Source organism: Vombatus ursinus, unplaced genomic scaffold (genome assembly GCF_900497805.2).
Source record: "Vombatus ursinus unplaced genomic scaffold, bare-nosed wombat genome assembly UNPS02014163.1, whole genome shotgun sequence".
In the NCBI taxonomy this organism is placed as follows: domain Eukaryota; kingdom Metazoa; phylum Chordata; class Mammalia; order Diprotodontia; family Vombatidae; genus Vombatus; species Vombatus ursinus.
This window is the reverse complement of record NW_020953941.1, coordinates 811513-831230: the sequence shown is the minus strand read 5'-3', so window position 1 is coordinate 831230 and position 19718 is coordinate 811513. Positions and strand designations below refer to the sequence as shown.

Here is a 19718-nt window from a genome sequence, read left to right as displayed (position 1 = left end):
ATAGTTCCTGGGTTTGTTTTAGTAGGTAGACTCCCAAGTATTTTATATTGTCTGTGGCTGTTTTAAATGGAATTTCTTTCTATCTCTTGCTGTTAGAATGTATTGGTAATATATAGAAATGCTAATGATTTATAAGTACTTATTTTATGGGTCCCATAACATTCTGGTTGTTATATCCACTATGTTTTTAGTTGATTCTCTGAAATTCTCGAAGTATACCAATATGTCATCCACAAAGAGTGATAGTTTCTGTTCCTCAATGCCTATTCTAAATCTTTCAATTTTCCCCCCTTATTTCTATAGTTAACATTTCTAGTACAATATTTAATAATAGTGGTGATAATGGACATTTTTGCTTCACCTGTAGTCTCATGGGGAAAGTTTCCAGCTTATCTCCAGTATAGATAACACTTAGTGATTGTTTTAGAGAAATACTACTTATCATTTTAAGGAAAATTGCATTTATTCCTATGCTTTCTGGTATTTTTTATATGAATGAATGTTTTATCTTGTCAAAACATTGTTTCTGCATTGAAATAATCACATAATTTTGTTTTTTATATATTTATTTATTTTATGTTTAATTTATTATTGATATGGGCAATTACACTGATACTTTCCTAATATTGAACCAGTCCTGAATTCCTGGTATAAATTTCCTCTTGTCAAAGTATAAAATCGGTTTGACCCTGGGCAAGACACTAAAACTCTATCTACCTCAATTTTTTCAACTATAAAATGGTCATAAGAACAGCACCTACCTAGTATGTTTTTTGTAAGGATCAAATGGCATAATATATATAAAGCACTTAAAACAGTGGCTGGGACATACAGATAGTAAATGTCTAAGGCCAGGTTTTAACTCAGGTCTTCCTAACTCAGTATGAAAAGTAGCAGGGAGCATCCCTTTCCAGTTAGAGAGTCATATAACTGCCTCTGAAGTTGTTTCTAGCTCTGCAGTTCTGCTTCTGTGACCTACAGAGAAAAAAAATAAATTCACTGGGGAGAATGATGGTGGGGTGAGTAATATAAATTGAAAAGGATAAGACATGGTGGAATATAATGACTTCACAGAGGTGGTAGCAAGAGAGTTGAGCTTTGAGGGAATACTAAGAGCTGACTCTCATGCAACATTTTAATGTTTGTAAAGCATTCTCCAAACAATAACTCATTTCATCTACTAAACTACCTTCTAAAGTAGAAAGCAAAGGTTTGTTTTTATTCATTCACTCATTCATTCATTCATTTGTTTGTTTAATTATTTTGCAGCTAAGGAAATTAAGGTCGAGATAGGTTAAATCCATTCTTCATGTTTACTCATCTAGTGAGTATCAGATGTAGATTTAAAGCCAGCACACTTTCCATTAACCTATGAAACTTTTTGAGGAAAAAAAAATTCTGTTAGTTAAATTTGATTAAACTCCCATTTAAATGGATTTATCCTATACATAATATTCATTAATTATGTTCTTCCACTCTCCCTCCCCTTATACACTTCCTTCCATACTTCTCTTTTTCCTATTAACTACTAATTCATCATTGATATCCTACCTTGGATCATTTATTTCATAGGGGCTTTACCTGGGAGTAACAGTGTAATAAAAATCAGGAATAAAAAAAAATATGAGAAAAAATACTTTTGACTCAGGACCTCTAGTTATATGATAAAAGATCATAGAAATCATGCAAAAAAGAGCTATCTGTCTAGTCATCAAATTCACTAAGTCTATATACTCTTCTTCACTGAAATAAATTAAGTGGGGTGATTTGGAACTGGGGTATATCAGAAAAACGGGAATATATCCAGGAGAGATATGGGTAGAAAGACTAAGAAAATGGACTAAAAATCTTGCAAAGAAAATTGCCAAGACTTCCCTCCAATTTGTTCCATTCACACAATTTTGAGTTGACCAAATATTTCTTCTGATGCTTCAGTTGAAATTGACAAATGCTTAACAAAATCTTCACCCATTCCTAAGCAAGTCAACAGTTTCACAAGTGAGATACATATTTTTTGTCTGAAATACCCCAAATCCTTTCTCTTCTACTCCATAATATCTTCCCTATATTTCTTTCTCTGATCACAGCAAGACTGTGCCCACAAATCCTCTAGAGGCATACAAAGTGTCTTTTGTTTGTTTGAATAGGTTTGGAAGCTACCTAAAGTGCTTTTTGATTTTCATTGTTGTTATTGCTGCTGCTGCTGCTGCTGCTGCTGCTGTCATTGCATATAATCTGTATGTACCCCTGCCTTTAGTAACTTTGGAGAGTTCCTTTTTCTCTTCACTTGAACTTTTGTTTTTGTTTAATTTTTTTTGAAAGTCTTTAATACCCTCATTGATTCTTTGACTATGTTAAGGGAAATTGTTATTTTTAGAAAACCTTTTCTGAATACTTATCTTCCATTACCGTATTTTAAAGGTCTTTAGAAATGTTATCTTACAAAAAATTTAACATATTTTAATTTTTCAATGTCCACTTCCAAGGTCCAACGAGACCAATGCAAACATCTGTTAAAACAGAATGATTATATTAAGGACTTTTTTTAAGAAACAATATTGAGTTTGCCCATTTGTCTATCCAATTTCCTATTGAAAAGTTTACATAATCAAAATTTAATGAAATTGTATTTTATTTAACGGACTTTTTGGATATCATCATTTCTTTATAATCATGTTACACTTTTAAAAGTGAAACTATAAATAGATAGTAACTGATTGGCGAGGACAATGAAACATATATTTAATCTTGGAAAATGTTCCATGTGTAGAATGATATTTATACAACCTGGGATCTCTTGATTAAAAGCATGAAGAATGAACATGCCTAGTTATATACATATATATATATGTATATATATATACACATATATATACGTATATATACATATACATACATACACACACACACACACACACACATATATATATATATATATATATATATATATATACACACACAATTTTGGCTATGCAATGGGGTTTTGATTTGCCCAGGATCACACAGCTAGTAAGTGTTCTGTGTGTGAGGCCAGATTTGAACTCAGGTCCTCCTGGATCCAGGGCTGGTGCTCTATCCACTGTGCAACCCACCTACCCCTACAATTATGTTTTCTATAATTATTTGGAGTTGGGTTTTATATTAACAAGGAACGTCCAAGGTAAAATAATTGATGAATTTACATCTTCTATGTCATATCAGGTTAATTAAGATTCTTCTGTATATCAATCACCTATTCTAAATTCATGGAGATTCTAAACAATGCTAATGAACTGATTTTCTTGGGACTCCTGATGAAGATACTGATGCAGATAATGAGTTGCATCATCTTAACGCTGCACTATGGTGCAATCTTTGTGGGGAATCTTATCTTCCCCACTATCACATGTAGCCATCTGATGCAGCAAGCCATGTATTATTTTCTATGTCATTTATCCCTGTTGGATTTGTCCTATACATCTACCATACTTCCACAACTGGTAAGGGACTTCGGTGTCAAGAAAAAAACAAATCTCCTTCAAGAGTTGTATGACTCAGCTCCTTCCTTCTTATTTAGTGACTGGGGTTGAACAGTTCATACTGGTATCCCTGATTTTTTATTACTACATTGCCATTTGTATTACATGGTAATTGTGACCTGTCAGAAATGTCCTATATTGAGGTGCTCGCTTGGGGTGTGGTGGCATTTTGTCATTCCTTTGCCTAATTGCTCATGGTCTTCAAGTTGACTTTCTTTGGTCCTAATCTGATAGACTATTACATGTGTGATGTAAAATACCTCCTGAAAATTGTTTTTGCAGATACACATATTGCTAGTAGTTTAGTACTTGCTAATCCCGGAATGATTACATGGTTATCTTTATGGTCTTTTTAGCATTTTATTTTGTCATGTTACATAACTTACAAAAAAAAGTTTTTAGGGACAGCTAGGTGGCACAATGGCCTGAAATCAGGAGGACCTGAGTTCAAATCCGACCTCAGACCAAACACTTGTCACTAACAAACTGTGTGACCCAGGGCAAATCACTTAACCCCAATTGCCTTAAAAAAAGGAAAAGTTGTTAGCAGAGGTTGAATGCAAAACCCTCTTTACCTGTGGCTCCCACATCATGGCTGTGGTCCTGTTCTTTGTGTAATACATTGCCTCTATGTGCCACCTCTCAGTGCCAGTGTTATTGGTTAAGAGAAAAAATGTTTTATCCTGTACTTAAACCCCTGTTGAATCATCTCATCTGCATACTGTGAAATGCAGAAATGAGGAATGCCATGCAGAACATCTAGAAACAAAAAAGATCTGCATAATTCATATGGAAGAAAATATGTAATATAAAACACACACGTCTACATCCACTCATAGGTATAATATTTATGTACATGTAACACATATGTAACATATATACACATATATGCACATATATAAACACATATGTATATGTGTAAGTATACACATGTTGCTATCAATCTTTCGTTTTTAAGAGGACCAATGACATCAAGAGTGATGTTTTCACATGCAAGTAAATTGGACTTAAGTGAGCTGGTTACATAAAGTCATAAGACTCTCTCTTCCTCAGTCATTGAAGTCCAGCAGTAGGACAAAATCTAAGATGACTGGCAATGGCCCAGATTGCAATAGACGACCTTGCTGTCTTTGATGCCTGACCAGGCTCTAAGTGCTCTACACATTTTATCTGCCTTCATGGCCATTGGAACCCATTGTTTTCACCTGCCTGTTCTTCTGGGAGAATCATCACATGCTTGGGGCAGACATCCTCTAACTCACTGAAGGTTTGAGGCCTGTTGGTTACCCATAACCTGTTTTAGCTTGTCCACCAAGATGGTTTATCAGAGTGTGGCCACTGTACATGCTAAAGCTTCTTGGTGTCACAGGTGAGAGTTGAGTGAAGGTGGATACCAAAAGTGGATGAGCAGTCCTGAAAAGGGCTTATCAAATGCTCATACCTAATTCTCCTTGAACACTCCATATACCCCACACTTTTATAATTTTGATTAGTCTCCTTACAATGATATAAGTACCCAAATGAAGTATCTTACAAAATTTCAGGTATAAATAGTACTTTTAAATATATTTCATCAGATTTGAGAAACAGAGATCCTGCTGCCTAAAATTTTGCATCTCCTTCATTTCTTTGCATTGTTCTTTGAAAATAGGAAACTTTTAATAAATATATGTTGAGTGATTGGTTTAGGACAATAATAATTAAAGAGATTAAATATTATTTCATATTCTTTTTCACATATCTCATGCCCCAAATCTTGGTTCTTATACCAAGAATGAGCCTAAAAACAGGGTAGTATAAAGGGAAGCTGTGAAGTCACCATTATCTTTAATGCCCTCCTACCTCCTCTCATATTAGCTTTTCATAATCTTGTTTTTCTACCATTCCTTCCAATTACTATAGAAGAGATCTTTTCACTGCCCTTGCGGTAAATGTCTGTCAGCTGATATCTTCAAAAACCAATTCCTACATGATTAGCTCCTTATTCAGTAATTAAAGTATACCAGCTTGCAATAAAGACACAATATAAAGTTAAATCCTCTGGGGCTACCAAATAATTAATGTCATATTAATTCTACGTGTGACATTTTACAGACCCATTGGTGAAAAGAGGACTTGTAGAAACACCAGAATCTCTCTCTCTCTCTGTCTGTCTCTCTGTCTCTGTCTCTGTCTCTCTCTCTCTCCTTCTCTCTTCTGCTGCATGTGTTTGCCAATTCATCTAGGGTATGGGACTGATAAAATTTATTAGATCAGAATTTTCATGACTGGAATAATCTCCCTCCTCATCTCTGCTTATTGGTTTCCCTGGTTTCCTTTGACACCCACCTAAAATTCCATCATTTAAAGGAAGTTTTTCCCAACCTCTCTTAATTCTAATGCTGTCCCTCTCATATTTCCTATTTTTCCTACATGTGATTTGTTTGTACATATTTACATGCTTACTGTTGCCCTCATTACACTAAGAGCTCCTTCAGTATAGGGATTATCTGTTGCTTTTTTTGTTTTTTGTATTCCCAATACACAGCATGGTACCTGGCCCATAGTAGATGCTTAAGAAATGTTTATTGACTGATTCACTGACCAGTATGTAGAGACATACCACAAACCTAGATTTCACAGACATGGTTTGGATATCCAGATTTACCTGTTGTATGACAGCCACTTTCTATAGGAGTAATAAAACTTCTACAATTCTTAAATTAGCCATTATACCCAATGCCGAAGTTTGAAACACTGACTTAAATCCCAAACAAACCTACTTCCCCATTTATGGTCTCCTGAGGTGTTAATCCACACTCTCATCAGACAAACTCAGGAATTTGTTCCCAAAGTTTTCTCTTTTCTATTCACACTCTTTATCTTCAGTTGAATTTTTCTACTATTTTCTCTCATCGATGCTTATGGGCTGCTCTGTACAGGCCTTCAAGTGCTCCTTGCTGTTTATTTACTATCAGTCGAGTGATGCTGCTTAGTCTTGGTCTGACTGGCACAGATATACTCCTCTATCTGACATTAACCCTTCTCAACCTTTAATGCCCTGTTCAGAAGTATCATGGTGAGCTGTAATAGGTTCACTAACAAATATAAGATATGTACACAGCAAATCTAAAACAACTTGGTGCAGGGTCATTAATAACTTGGATAATCATAAGAGGATTTTAAAGGAAATGACATGACCTGAAGATTGAAGGTGATTAAGGCCTATAAAAGTTAGAAGAGAAGGGACAGCATTCTAGAAAAAGAAGAAAGGCAAACTTTCTACTTAACTGCTTTCTACTTACCATATAAAATCCTCTCTCTGGCCTTTAAAGGCTTTCATAATGTGTACCCTTTTTACTCTTCCCATTTCCTTACTTTCTTCCACATGCTTTTCATGTGATAATTCTGACTTCCTTACTGTTTTTTGAACATTACACTTTGTTTTTAGAATCTGGGTGTATTTCATGGCTGTCTACTATGCTTGGAATGTTCTTCCTCCTCATGCCTCCTTCTCAAGTCTAAGCTAAAGTTTCACCTTCTGTAAGAAGCTTTTCTTATTCCTCCTTTATTTTAGTGCCTTCACTCTGATGTTATCTTCCTTTTGCTATTTATATGTCCATTATGTATATTTCTCTGGGCATCTTGTCCCCAACCTCTTTAGATTGTAAGCACCTTGAGAGCAAGATCTGTTTTTTTTTAAGATATCTGTATGCCTAGTGCTTAATATAGTACTTGTCAAAAGTGGGTGTGTAATAAATTCTTGTTCATTTGATATGCTTACTATGTGGCAGGCACAGTGCAAAGTACCAAGAGTTTACATTCAAACAAACAAAATAGTCTCATGTTCCAAAGAGCTTATATTTTTACATGTAAAAGAGAGTGTTCATGGTATACAGATGGCCAGAAAAGGATGTGAGGAACACTTTCATATAAGATAAGGGGAGACATTACTTATAAGAGCCTAGCTCCTCAAAAATTGAGTGCAAATTGTCATTTGGAGGGTTTCCCAGGGGGGGTTGAGGTTGAGAGAAAGAAAGAGAAGAATGAGAATTGAGAAAAGAACAATTTTTTTTATCAATATATACATATATGTACACACATATGTATATATACATACACACAGACACATATATATACACACACACACACACAGACACACACACACACACATATATATGTATCAGTGGTGACATTGGAGAGGGCACAATGAGTTAAGATAGGTGATTGAGAATTGAAAAGTGAGAACTTGAAGGAATGAAAAGAGCCACCACCACCACCACCCAATTTCACCCTAGACAAGATATAAAAGGGAGGAGAAATGTAGGATGGTGGCTTCATGAGCTGTCAGGATCCACTAACTGTCTTCTACATTGATACATAGATAAATACGGATTTACCTAGATTCCATCCCCCCCATCCTTTCAGTTCCTTTCTCCTTCATAGACACCTCTTATTTAATAAAAATAGAAGAAAAAGAAAGAGTGTAGGAAGAAGAGGGAAAATAGAATAATCAAAGATATGGAAAAAAAAGTCTGACATTGCATGCAACATTAGCACCCATAGATTCCAAATATCATAGAGGAAGAATGAGAAAGCGTCTTTTCATATCTTTTCTTTGGGTCTCAGATTGTTCCCTCTAATTTCACAATATCCAGTTGTGTCTCTTGTGCAGTTCGGTGTTCTCTCCATTTAGATTATTATAATCAGTGTATATGCTGTTTTCCTGTTGTTGTTTTTACTGTTGTTATTGAAGCCGGTGCTGCTGCTACTTTGTGGTTGTGAGGAGGCATAGGAGGAGGAAGAGAAGGAGGAGGAGGAAGAGGAGGAGGAGGAGGAGGAGGAGGAGGAGGAGGAGAAAAAAGAAGAGGAAAAGGAGGAATCTTTGAGGGTAAATGATATATTCAAACCAAAAAATAAAGCCATTTGAACAATTACTGGCTGCAGATATAAAACTGAATGCTTTATTACTGATTTGTGGGTATTATCTCATAGTGGATTTCCCTTTATGAGGAAAGAGAATGAAACATTCTGGCACACTTTGGTCTGAATATATTGGCCCTTCCCCAAAAAGAAAATAATGAGCCTCCCTGGGAAATATTGAGTATTAGGGCAAATAAAGAACAAATGATGGCATGAACAACATATAATAAGTGAAAACTGTCCCATGGGGAAACAGTTGCAGTCTTCATATTCAATGTGTCTGCATCCATTGCGCATTTGGTATCCATAGAATCCTTTTAACAATAACAGGATGATAGAATATACTCTGAATGACATTTTGGATAGATAATATCTTTCTTTCTAGAAAATCTACCATCAACTAACTTTCCTTCTGACTCATTTTGCTTTTTTTAGATAATTTGTAAATCTCAATATACTATACCTGTATATATTACGGAGGTCAGAAGAAGAAATACAAAGACATTCTTAAGGTCACTCTGAAGAACTTTGGTATCAGTTGTGAGACACATGCCATCACCAGTGATAAAGCATTCATTTATATATCTGCAGCCAGTAATTGTGAGACAAAGGAGATATTAGCAAAGGAACACCTACAATGGCATGCCTGCATTAAAGTAGATGCTGGGCTCTTTAAGCAAATTGGAAACTCAAAAGAAATATGAAATGTACAAATTCAGAGATATCTCCACTCCAAATGTTCATATTGACTATTTGTACCCAACTTGTGGTACAGCCTTCAGAGCTTGTCTGATCAGCCATAATCAGGCACAACAAACATTCACCACAACATATGTCATTTTGGTCCTCTTCAAGCATGAAGGACAGCAGCCAAACAAGCAACCACCTGTATGTAATTCCTGTATTGTAACAGTTATCATACCATTGCCTGAAGTGTACCTGAATGTTATATCTTTTTTAAAGAGTTCTGCTTCAATAGCTTAGCATCTATGGAATGAAATAGTCATTAAGAGCACTGTACCCAATTATTAGCCCATCTGCAATTGTCATTTTCAAAAAAAAAATCGCTTGACCCTTATATGAAGATTTGGACAATATCCTCAAAAAGTCAAATGCCTTATAAAAGTTGAACATTTCAATCAGAAGTAGAGATTGTACACCAACTTTGTTTCAAACTGAGATGAGACTTCTGCATCTTTGATTGAATTCAATTTTGATTGTGTTATATAGAGATGATAAAATTATGACTTCAAATTTGAGAATAAAGTTGCTTAAAATTTTATAATTATCACAAATAGCTTTGAGGAATAAATCACTCTTTTCCCTTTAGTTTCTGTTTTCATGAGTTTTTAGTTTACTAAATTGTTCCATGACTTTTTGAAAACAATGTGTTAGTAATCATGAAGTAAGGTGAATAATTCATGTCACTCAGTTCGAGAAACTCTCACTACCCTTCTTTAGAGAGCTGGGTAATACAGGTGGGGAAAAAAAAGTAGATATAAAATATCTAAAGTTATTGAACTGGACCACAAAATCCCTCAGCCTTCAGTGAAATAAGTAATTTAATATAATCATTAAGATTTTAGAATTTAAGAGGAAGGACCTTAGAAACTGAGTTGCTCTGTTTTGTTTTTTTGGGTTTTTTTTGGCAGTTGGGGTTACATGACTTGCCCAGGATCACACAGACAGTAAGTGTCAAGTGTTTGGTATTAGACTGGATTTGAACTCAGTTCCTCGTGACTTCAGAGCTGTTGCTCTATCCACTGCAACACCTAACTGCCCCATTCCTCTATCTTTCAGTTTGTGATTAGTAAAAATAGAAACAAATTGTCTCAGAAAAAAAGGGGAGGATTTCCTGGCCTTAGCTGTCAAAGTGGACCATTCCATGCAATTTTGTTACATTGATATTCCTATAATTTCAATTCACATTTTATAAGCAATTATCATATATCACTGTTATAAAACTTTGGTGATCAAAAATTCCTTCCATATTGTTCAATTGCTCTATGAATATCAATTCTTACCAATTAGTTGCAAAGCATGTTTTTAGTGTGTTCTGTTGTTTCATTCTTTTCCAATTAACAATAAAGATAAACAAATATTTATTAAATAGCTATTTTGCATTAAAAAGTTTTGAATGCTACTATACATACAAAGATTTCAAAAAATGTATTTGTCCTCATGAAGCTTTCAGTCTAATAGATATTTTAACAATCCATAACCATAAAATTATACTAAAGAGTTAATATGGTAAGAATATTAGAAAAATAAGATTCAACAAAGTTAAGTAGATAGACATCTGGTCTCCAAGTAAGCAAAATCAGTGTTCAAACATAACTTTGACCACTATTGGAAGTGTGAACCTGGGGGAAAAAATAACTTGGTCTCTATGTTTCCTAGGCATTTCTCTAATAGATAAAGTTTTAGAAAAGTTTTTAATAAAAACTGGTGGATGAAATTCTCCAAAAAGAGAAAGCTATGGCCAACAAGATTAAATCTACAGAGGGAATAGCCTTACTATGTTTTAAAAGAAGTTTTGATGCTGAGGTGATAGATCATTGTGAGTCACAATAACAAATTTTTTATTGTTTGTTTTCTTAAGTGAAGAAAGATTGCTGCCCCAAAAACTTGCAAAGGTACATGAGGAACTAAGGGACCTCATCATTATTCCTTTTTAAAAGCCTTTACTCTGCCTTTCACGCTTCCCTCCCCCTCATCATGTTCTTCCTCTTCCTCTTCTTTTTCCTCCCTCCCTCCCTTACCAAATGCCAAATGCCAAATGCCAAATGCCAAATGCCATGACATTTCTGTTTGTTCTTTTAACTTGGCTTTACTTGTCATTTGCATCATTCCCCAACAGATTTTTTTTAAATAGGAGAGGTTACTTTGCCCTTACAATAAACATATTAGATTATGACAATTATACTATTCCTTATTAAAACTGTCAAACTAAAACCAGATACTTTAAAATACATTAATGATAATTATATTATCCATAGAAGTGGGGATATATACATATGTATACACATACATACACACAAATATAAATATATCTACAATAATATATTTATATGCATATAGTAAATGTTTAAGCTATGTTCATATTATTTCAAGTAATGTTATGATATTGAAACTGTAGATATAAATGGATCTATTTACCTGGAAAAAGTATAAGCAGAGAGATAATTACTTATTTTTTTTATAATCCTATGACTTAAAGTTAGACACTTTGGTTTAATGTTTTATGATCAGTGTGCCAATTAAAATGATCTTTTATGTTTTAAAAATTCTCTCAAAATGGATTTATGTGCTATAAACACAACAAATACCAATGATGATTTGTCCTATTCCACCTAATTTCAGATAAATTAATATTCTAACTTGTATTCATCAAATACTCTAAATACAAGGAAAATCAGAAAAAATTCACAGAATTTGTTCTCTTGGGACTTTTCCTGAACAAAGAGAAGACAATATGTTTGCATTTTTCTTGCTCTGTTATTTTGCAACTTTCCTGGGTAACTTCATCATCTTCATCACTATCACGTGTAGTCACCTGATTCAGCAACCCATGTACTATTTTTTGTGTCACCTGGCCCTCATGGATCTGGCCTATACTTCCACCATCATCCCCACACTGACCAGAGGCTTAGCTGCCAACAGCAAAAAGATCTCCTTTAATTGCTGTATGACTCAGCTTTCAGCTGCTCACTTGCTGGGAGGTGTTGAAATGTTCATGCTGGTATCTATGTCCTTTGATCGCTACATTGCCATCTGTAAACCTTTGCACTACACAGTCATTATGAACCGACACAGATGTGACATGCTGATAGTGACTGCCTGGGCGGCGGCCTTTTGGCATTCCATTGCCCAACTGCTCATGGTTGGTTACCTTTCTGTGGCCCTAATCAGATTGACCACTACATATGTGATGTGAAACCCCTCCTGAAACTGGTCTGCACCGACACTCATGTTGTTAGTATCTTGGTCATTGCTAGCAATGGGATGTTTGCTTGGTTACTTTTCTTGTCTTTCTAGCTTCTTACATAGTCATATTATATAATCTTTGAAGACACTCAGCAGAGGGTAGGCTCAAGGCCTTCTCCACCTGTGGCTCCCACATCATGCTTGTAGTCCTTTTCTTTCTGCCCTGAGTCTATACTTATGTGCCACCCCCCGGTGACAACAATAATGAGGAGTTTTCTGTGTTGTACGCTGTGATTGCACCCATTCTGACCCCTCTTATCTATACACTGAGGAATACAGAAATGAAGAATGCCATGCGGAAGCTGTGGTGCCACAAAATATAATAGGATCAAAATAAAACATATAGCATTCAACTTGATCTATCCCTGGAGCCCATAGTGTCAAAGTAAGTTTTCATATTCCTCAATTTTCTGCCATGAGTAGTATCTTAGAATAATCCCAAGAATTTGGTTTCATCTTGTCTAAATCATTGATCTCTGCATAACCCAGTAGCAAGAACAGGTGTGTGAATGAATATATGTATACATGCATACATATATATATATATACATACTCACAATTTATACTAATTATATGTTTATTGAATAAATTAAATAATATCTCAGGATTGCAAGGATCAAAGAAAATGGCGTTTGTTTTCTTGTTATCCTCTCAAACCGTTTAAGCCTCAATGTGAATTGATAATTTGTGAAATACTTCAACTATAAAATGGAGTCAAGCACAACTGATTCTTTGAGTACTCTCCGGAAAAAATCATGATGGCAGTAGTAAATGGGGCTGTAATCATTCTTTAATAACCATAGAGGAAATGGAGGCAAATAGCACAGAAATACAGAGACAAATAATGAGATTGGTAGAGAGGCAGATGGGATGGGGCAGGAGATGGGATGGTGAAGGAAAGCAGAGAGTAATGAGGGAGATGATGAGGAGAGAGAGAGGCAGAGTTTCATAAAATCATCAGCCGCACTCTCTCTTCCAGAATCATTCCAGTGCAATAGTAAGAAAGAAGTCAAGAAGTCTGGGGATGGCCCAGGATGCAATGGATGACTGCATCATTGATGTCTGACCAACCTCTAAAATGCTCCACAGCACTAGCTTCAGCTGCCCTCGTGACTTTTGGAATGAATTCTTCTCATCAGCCCATTCTGAGGGGAATTCTTCTCCTGCTGGGAGTAGACACCAGTCATTCCCAACTCACTCATCAGTTTGAGGCCCTTCGGGTACCCTCAACCTAGTGTAGCCTGTCTACCAATATAGTTATACTGGGGTGTGGCCAGTGCACATTCTACCTGTGAAACCACAGGTGACAGTTGAATTCCAGGTAGAAAATAAAGGTGAATGAGAAGCCCTGACAAAGGGTTGGCAAGCCCTCACACCAAAGGTGCCGGTTTTCCTTGAACACCACATATACTCGACTGACTTGCAAACTTACAATATTGACAAGAAGGGGGAGGGATTCAAGGAGACCAGAACAAGATACATTTTAACATGCAAAGAAATCAAATTAAAATGAAACAAGGACAAGTCTGAGTTTTAATCTGTAACCTATGGCCAGTCCTGAAGCAGGTTCTGAAAAAGAAAAAAAAGTCAGAGTTTCCAGTTGTGATGGATAATTAAAGGTGATTTTCCCACACCAAGATGACTGTCTTGCTGTGACTCAATGTGAATCTCTCATAGAAGAGAATTGACATTGTACCTGGAGATCTATGAAAGGGACTGAGTGAGGAATTAGGATGGAAAAACTGGATTTGGAAGAACTTTGCTAAGGTCAAGAAATTAGTTAGATTTCAATCTGGATATTGATTGGATTACGAACAAGGACTAGGAGAATGTTACATAATTGAGTTATATAAATGAGCCCTGATAAAAGGAATCATAGAATTATAGATAAAGAACACACAACAAAAGGACAAGAAATTGATTTAATCTCCACAATATCCATGACAAAAGATTATTCAGCCTCTGTTTAAAGACCTCCTTGAGAGTAGAAGGAAGTCAGTACATCCAAAAGTAATCCATTCAACCTCTGATTGACCATATTCAATAAGGATTTATTCCTTCTATGAAAACCAAAATTTTTATCTTTGCACTTCTACTCATTTTCCTAGTTCTACATGCTTTGACTAAAATCTAAAATCTTTTGATTAAGAAATGCTTTCTCAAAGCTGGAAAACAATTTTTTTTATACAGCCAGTGTCTCTGATAAAGTTCTCATTTCCCATATATATATAGAACTGAGTCACATTTATAAGAATAAAAGTAATTCCTCAATTGACAAGTGGTCAAAGGATACGAACAGGCAGATTTCAGAAGAAGAAATTGAAGCAATCTATAGTCAAATCGGAATGTTCTAAATCTCTATTGATTAAAGAAATGTGAATTAAATCACCTCTGAGGTACCACTTTATAGTTATGAGATGAGCCTATGTGCCAAAAATAATGATAAAGTCTGGAGAAGAATTGGGAAAATTGAGACACTAATCCATTGTTAGTGGAGTTGTGAACTGCTCCAACTATCATTCTGGAAAGCAATTTGGAACTATGCCCAGAGGTCTATAAAGTTATGCGTTTCCTTTGATCCAGCAATAGTACTACTAGTTCTGCATCCCAAAGAAATCATAAAAATGGAAAAAGGGTCCACATGTACAAAAATATTTATAGGAAGTTTTTTCTTGTTTTTCTTTCTTTTTTTTCTTGTGTTCTGGCAAAGAATTTGAAATTGAGGGGACACCCATCAATTGAGGAATGGCTGAGCAAAATATGGTATATGATTGTAATGGGATACTATTGTGCTTTAAGAAATGATAGGCAGGCAGATTTCATAAAAACCTGGAAAGACTTACATGAACTCTGCTGAGTAATATGAGCAGAACTGGGAGAATATTGTGTGATGATCAACTATGAGAGACTTAGCTCTTCTCAGCAATATAATGATCCAACACAATTCCAAAAGACTCATGATGGAAAATGCTATCTACATTCAGAGAAAGAACCATGGAGTCTGAATGTAGATTGAGACATATTATTATCACTTTTTTCTTTGTTTCTCATGGTTTTTCTCTTTTTGTTCTGATTCTTCTTTCACAACATGACTAATATGAAAATGTGTTTAAAATGATTGCACATGTATAACCTATGCCAGATTGCTTGCTGTCTTGGAAGTGGGGAGGGCAAGGAAGGAGAGAGGAAAAATTGGAACTCAAAATCTTCTAAAAATGAATGTTGATAACTGTTTTTACATGTCATTGGAAAAAAATGTTATTTACAAAAAAAAGAAAACTGTCAAATTCTTGAAGACAGCAATTATGCTCATCCCTCAAGTTTCCTTTTCTATAGGAAAAAATAAGAATATATCATTTCTTCAATCAGGCATTGTATGTCATGATCTTGAAGTTCTTCACCATTGTGGTTACCATTATCTGATTGTTATATAGCTCGTCAATATTACCAGTAAAAGTGAAACCCAGTAGTGATCCCAGTAGTCCAGGGTGTAATCTGATCAAGGATGAGTTCAGCTGAAATGCCACCTCACTAATTGTAGATATATCTCTTATAGCAGTTTATAATTATATTAGAATTTTTTTTCCTTTCCATATTGCACTTTTATCTCATAATATGCTTATGGTATGCTAACACTCTTGAATCTTCTTCAGGTGAAATATTGAATACTCATGACTCCTCCATTTGAAATTTTTTATCTTTGAATGACTTAATACCTCCTACAAATGAAATAATAAACCTTGCTTCCTGAGGAATGATGAAACATGCTACGTACCTCATAACACAGAGATGTTGGTCTAAATGTGTAGAAAAAGAAATACTTTTGCACATGATAATTGTGGTACTTGTTTTTTTCTTGATCATAAACATTTCTTACCAGTGATTTGTTTTTCCTTTTCTTTTCTTTCTTTTTCCCAATGGAAAAGGAAGATAATTGAGGTGATAAAAAAATTCTTATTAATTAAAAATATATAATAAAAAAGAAGCAAAAAAAAAGTCAACATGGGTCTATACAGGACAATCTCAAAGCAATTTCCAAAAGTTGTTCCTCAAAGATGTGCCACTCAGTATTGAGTTGGATATTTAAAAGACATGTGCTCAATAACTCAATAACATGTGAAGCTAAAGTCAATGTCATTAATATGTATGTAATTTATATGTGTGGGTATATATATGAATATATAGATGCATATATATGTATAATGAATAGGTAAATCATTGTGGCATGGAGAAAGCTCTTATGGTATTATAGGGTAATTGAATTTCCCAATAATGTTATGCCATATTTCAGTGCCAATCTTGAGATTTGTTTCCTAAACTTCTTACCTATTATTTCCTTTCTTTCAGTATTGTCTAGAGTACTTTCCTAGAACAGATTCACTTTTATTCTCCCTCTGTTTGCTTTGATCCAAATATTCTCTGTCTTGGCAAGCATAGAAGGAGAAGGAAAACCACCAGCCCCAAAATCATCATCTCTTCTTTCTGTACTCTGGAAGAGCAGAAATGAAAAGAAGTAAAAAAAAAAATTCGTTCTCAAGAGCAGAGTTCTTTTTTTTTCCCTCCCCATAGTTGACTTTCTTCTTAACTGCCAAGAATGATTCCTTAGATCTTGACTACAGAGCTGGATAGTTTATTTGAAAGGACACTATGTTTTTGATATTTCAGCCATTCAAAGGCTAAACACTAGAATTTCATAAATTTAGACAAGGAGCTCTTTCACACTGTACAAATGAGTAAAGAAGTTTTAGCACTGTTTTCGTTTACTTTCTAAACTCAGTTTTGCATCCATTATAATATTTACATATGCCACACAGAGTGTGAATTCTTCACTTATTCCATCCTTTACAACTTGTGAAATGATAAACTCAAAATCTGAAATGATTAAAGTGTGACTATCCTAAATCTTAAAATGGTAAAGCCTTGATACTTCATAATCTCTTTTGTCTGCCCCTTAAATTTTGTAATGTTATAAATCGGTAGAGTGTATTCAAGTTTTCTGTAAGTACCTTGATAAACCCTTGAATACAATGTTATGATAAGATTAATGAATATAAGAAGGTTAATGGGGCATAATTTTGAAAGATGCTTTATAGTGGATAAAAAAAGTGTTTGAGAAACCTATTAAAAAAGCTAGTACACTAATTCAAGTTCATGGGAATGGGGACCTATAAGAAGGTGATATCAGTCAGAATAGACTTAGATGAATGTGGTAGATAATTCAGAAGCAGAATATTCAATACAGGAGGTGATGGGAAATGAAATAATGATAATCATGATGCTGAAGATGATAATGACAATAACATACATTTATATATTGCTTTTAAAATTTACAAATCTTTTTATAAACATTATCTCATTTGATTACAACAAAAATACCATGAGGCAGGTCAATCACTATACTAATGTCTGAGAAAACAAATATAAAATAAGAGTCTCTCCCCTCAATTAACTTGCATTCTATTTGGGAGAAGTGCTATGAATATGTATATTCTAATACATGTATATGTACTGGGTATACCACAAGTCAATGTACGCACTAAGACTTTTTGAACACCCTGTAAAAGTACAGACACACACACAGAGGCACACACTAAATAATACTGGCATATAAATAAATAATACTAAGAAATAAGGAAATTTTAAGGTACTCACCCACATTCAGTTTAGTTTCATGCAGGTATCACTCCAAAGCTAAATACATTCTCTTGAGCAGGGTGGGGTAATGGGATCAGCAGTATCTTTGCAGTTGAACTGGAGATAAGTATGAATTCATAGGGTAGCTAGGTGGATGTCTAGTCAAGAGGTTTGCCTGGTGGTCCCATTAAGGTTAGATGGAATCTTTGGCCCATACTGGTAATGAAGGGTTAGACACATTTGATATACTTATCCTTCTATCACCAGATTGACCACACAGCTAGCAAATATTTGAGCAAGGATGAGATCTCAGATCTTGATGGGCTCAAGTGTAGTGCTCTAAGAAAACCTCAACAATTAACACTAGAGTTTTTAGAATAGGATAATGAGAGCACAACTGACTACAACAACTAAATCAGAAGAAAAAAAAAGGAAGTATAAATTCAGATTTGGAAAGGTTTACTTTACTGAAACCATAAAACATACAGAGGGAGATGCCTAGGGAACAATTGGAAATGAGTATCTGAAGTAAAGGAGACAGGTTAGGCCTGGAGATAAAATTGTGGTAAGCATCTGTGGAAGTGGGATTTTTGAATTTTAGACAGAAGAGAATATAAAAGATTCCAAGGGAAAGAGAGCTACTAGAGGGTAAAAGAAAGAAACATCTATGGTAAGGCATCAAGAAGTGGAAGATTGGCTGAGATAATAAATGTTAGAGACAGTGGCAAGAGAGGAATGAAAACCAAGATATATCACAGAACCAAAAAAAAAAAAAGAAACCTAAAAATATAATGGATATAAAGAAGATATAATGGATATAAAAGATGGATATAAAATGGATATAAAATATAAAATATAAAATAAAAAAGATATAATGGATATAAAATGGATATAAAAGATATAATGGATATAAAAAAGAAACCTAAAGATATAATGGAGGAGGAGAATATTCATTTGAGTCAAGTGCTGCAGAAGTCATGTGAGAATGATTTGGTGACAAGTATGCTATGGTCAGTATTCAAGACAGCAGTTACTTTGGAAAATTGGGAATAAAACCAGATGACATTGAGTTTTGTAATGAATTGTTTTTTTAAAAGTGAGTGTCTCTCCTTAGGTATTGTTGTAATTGACAAATTGGGTGGGGGGGGGAGAAGAAAACCAGCTGAAAATTTCTGTATCTCTTTGTATCATGTCATCAAAAGCTTTGCTTGGTGACATGGAATCTCCCAATGTTCTTTTGAAATTTTATTAAGTAGGTGATACTAATTGTAATATATATATATATATATATATATATATATCCTAATATATTGCATATTAAATAAGTAAGATATTAGGTACATTTTTGAGTAAAGGAGTTTGAATGCCAAAAGTTTAGTGTCTGATATTCATATTCATGAAGAATCTTGACAGGAACCAAGAAGCAAAAGGGAAAAAAAAATATTTCCCGCTACACTAAAGTTTGATGTGGTTCTCTAAATAGTCTAAAAATCTGGCTGCTTCAAAATGCCTATGGGAGTGTATTCCCTGGTTCCACATGTACCTTTAAAAGCACAGAGTGCTAGATAAAACTCTTAGAAGATTTTTTTTTTTCAGTTTAAAAAATTATTGTGTACCTAGGGACTTGGAGTGTCTGTTTGTGTTCTCTGGGATCCTATCTGGGAGAGAAGGCAGATT

The 19718-nt window shown here is 34.7% G+C and overlaps 1 pseudogene; it reads left to right on the top strand.

Moving 5' to 3' along the window:
- Positions 1-9276: 9276 nt before the first annotated feature.
- LOC114041019 lies at positions 9277-12730 on the top strand (annotated as a pseudogene).
- The last annotated feature ends 6988 nt before the right edge of the window (positions 12731-19718 follow it).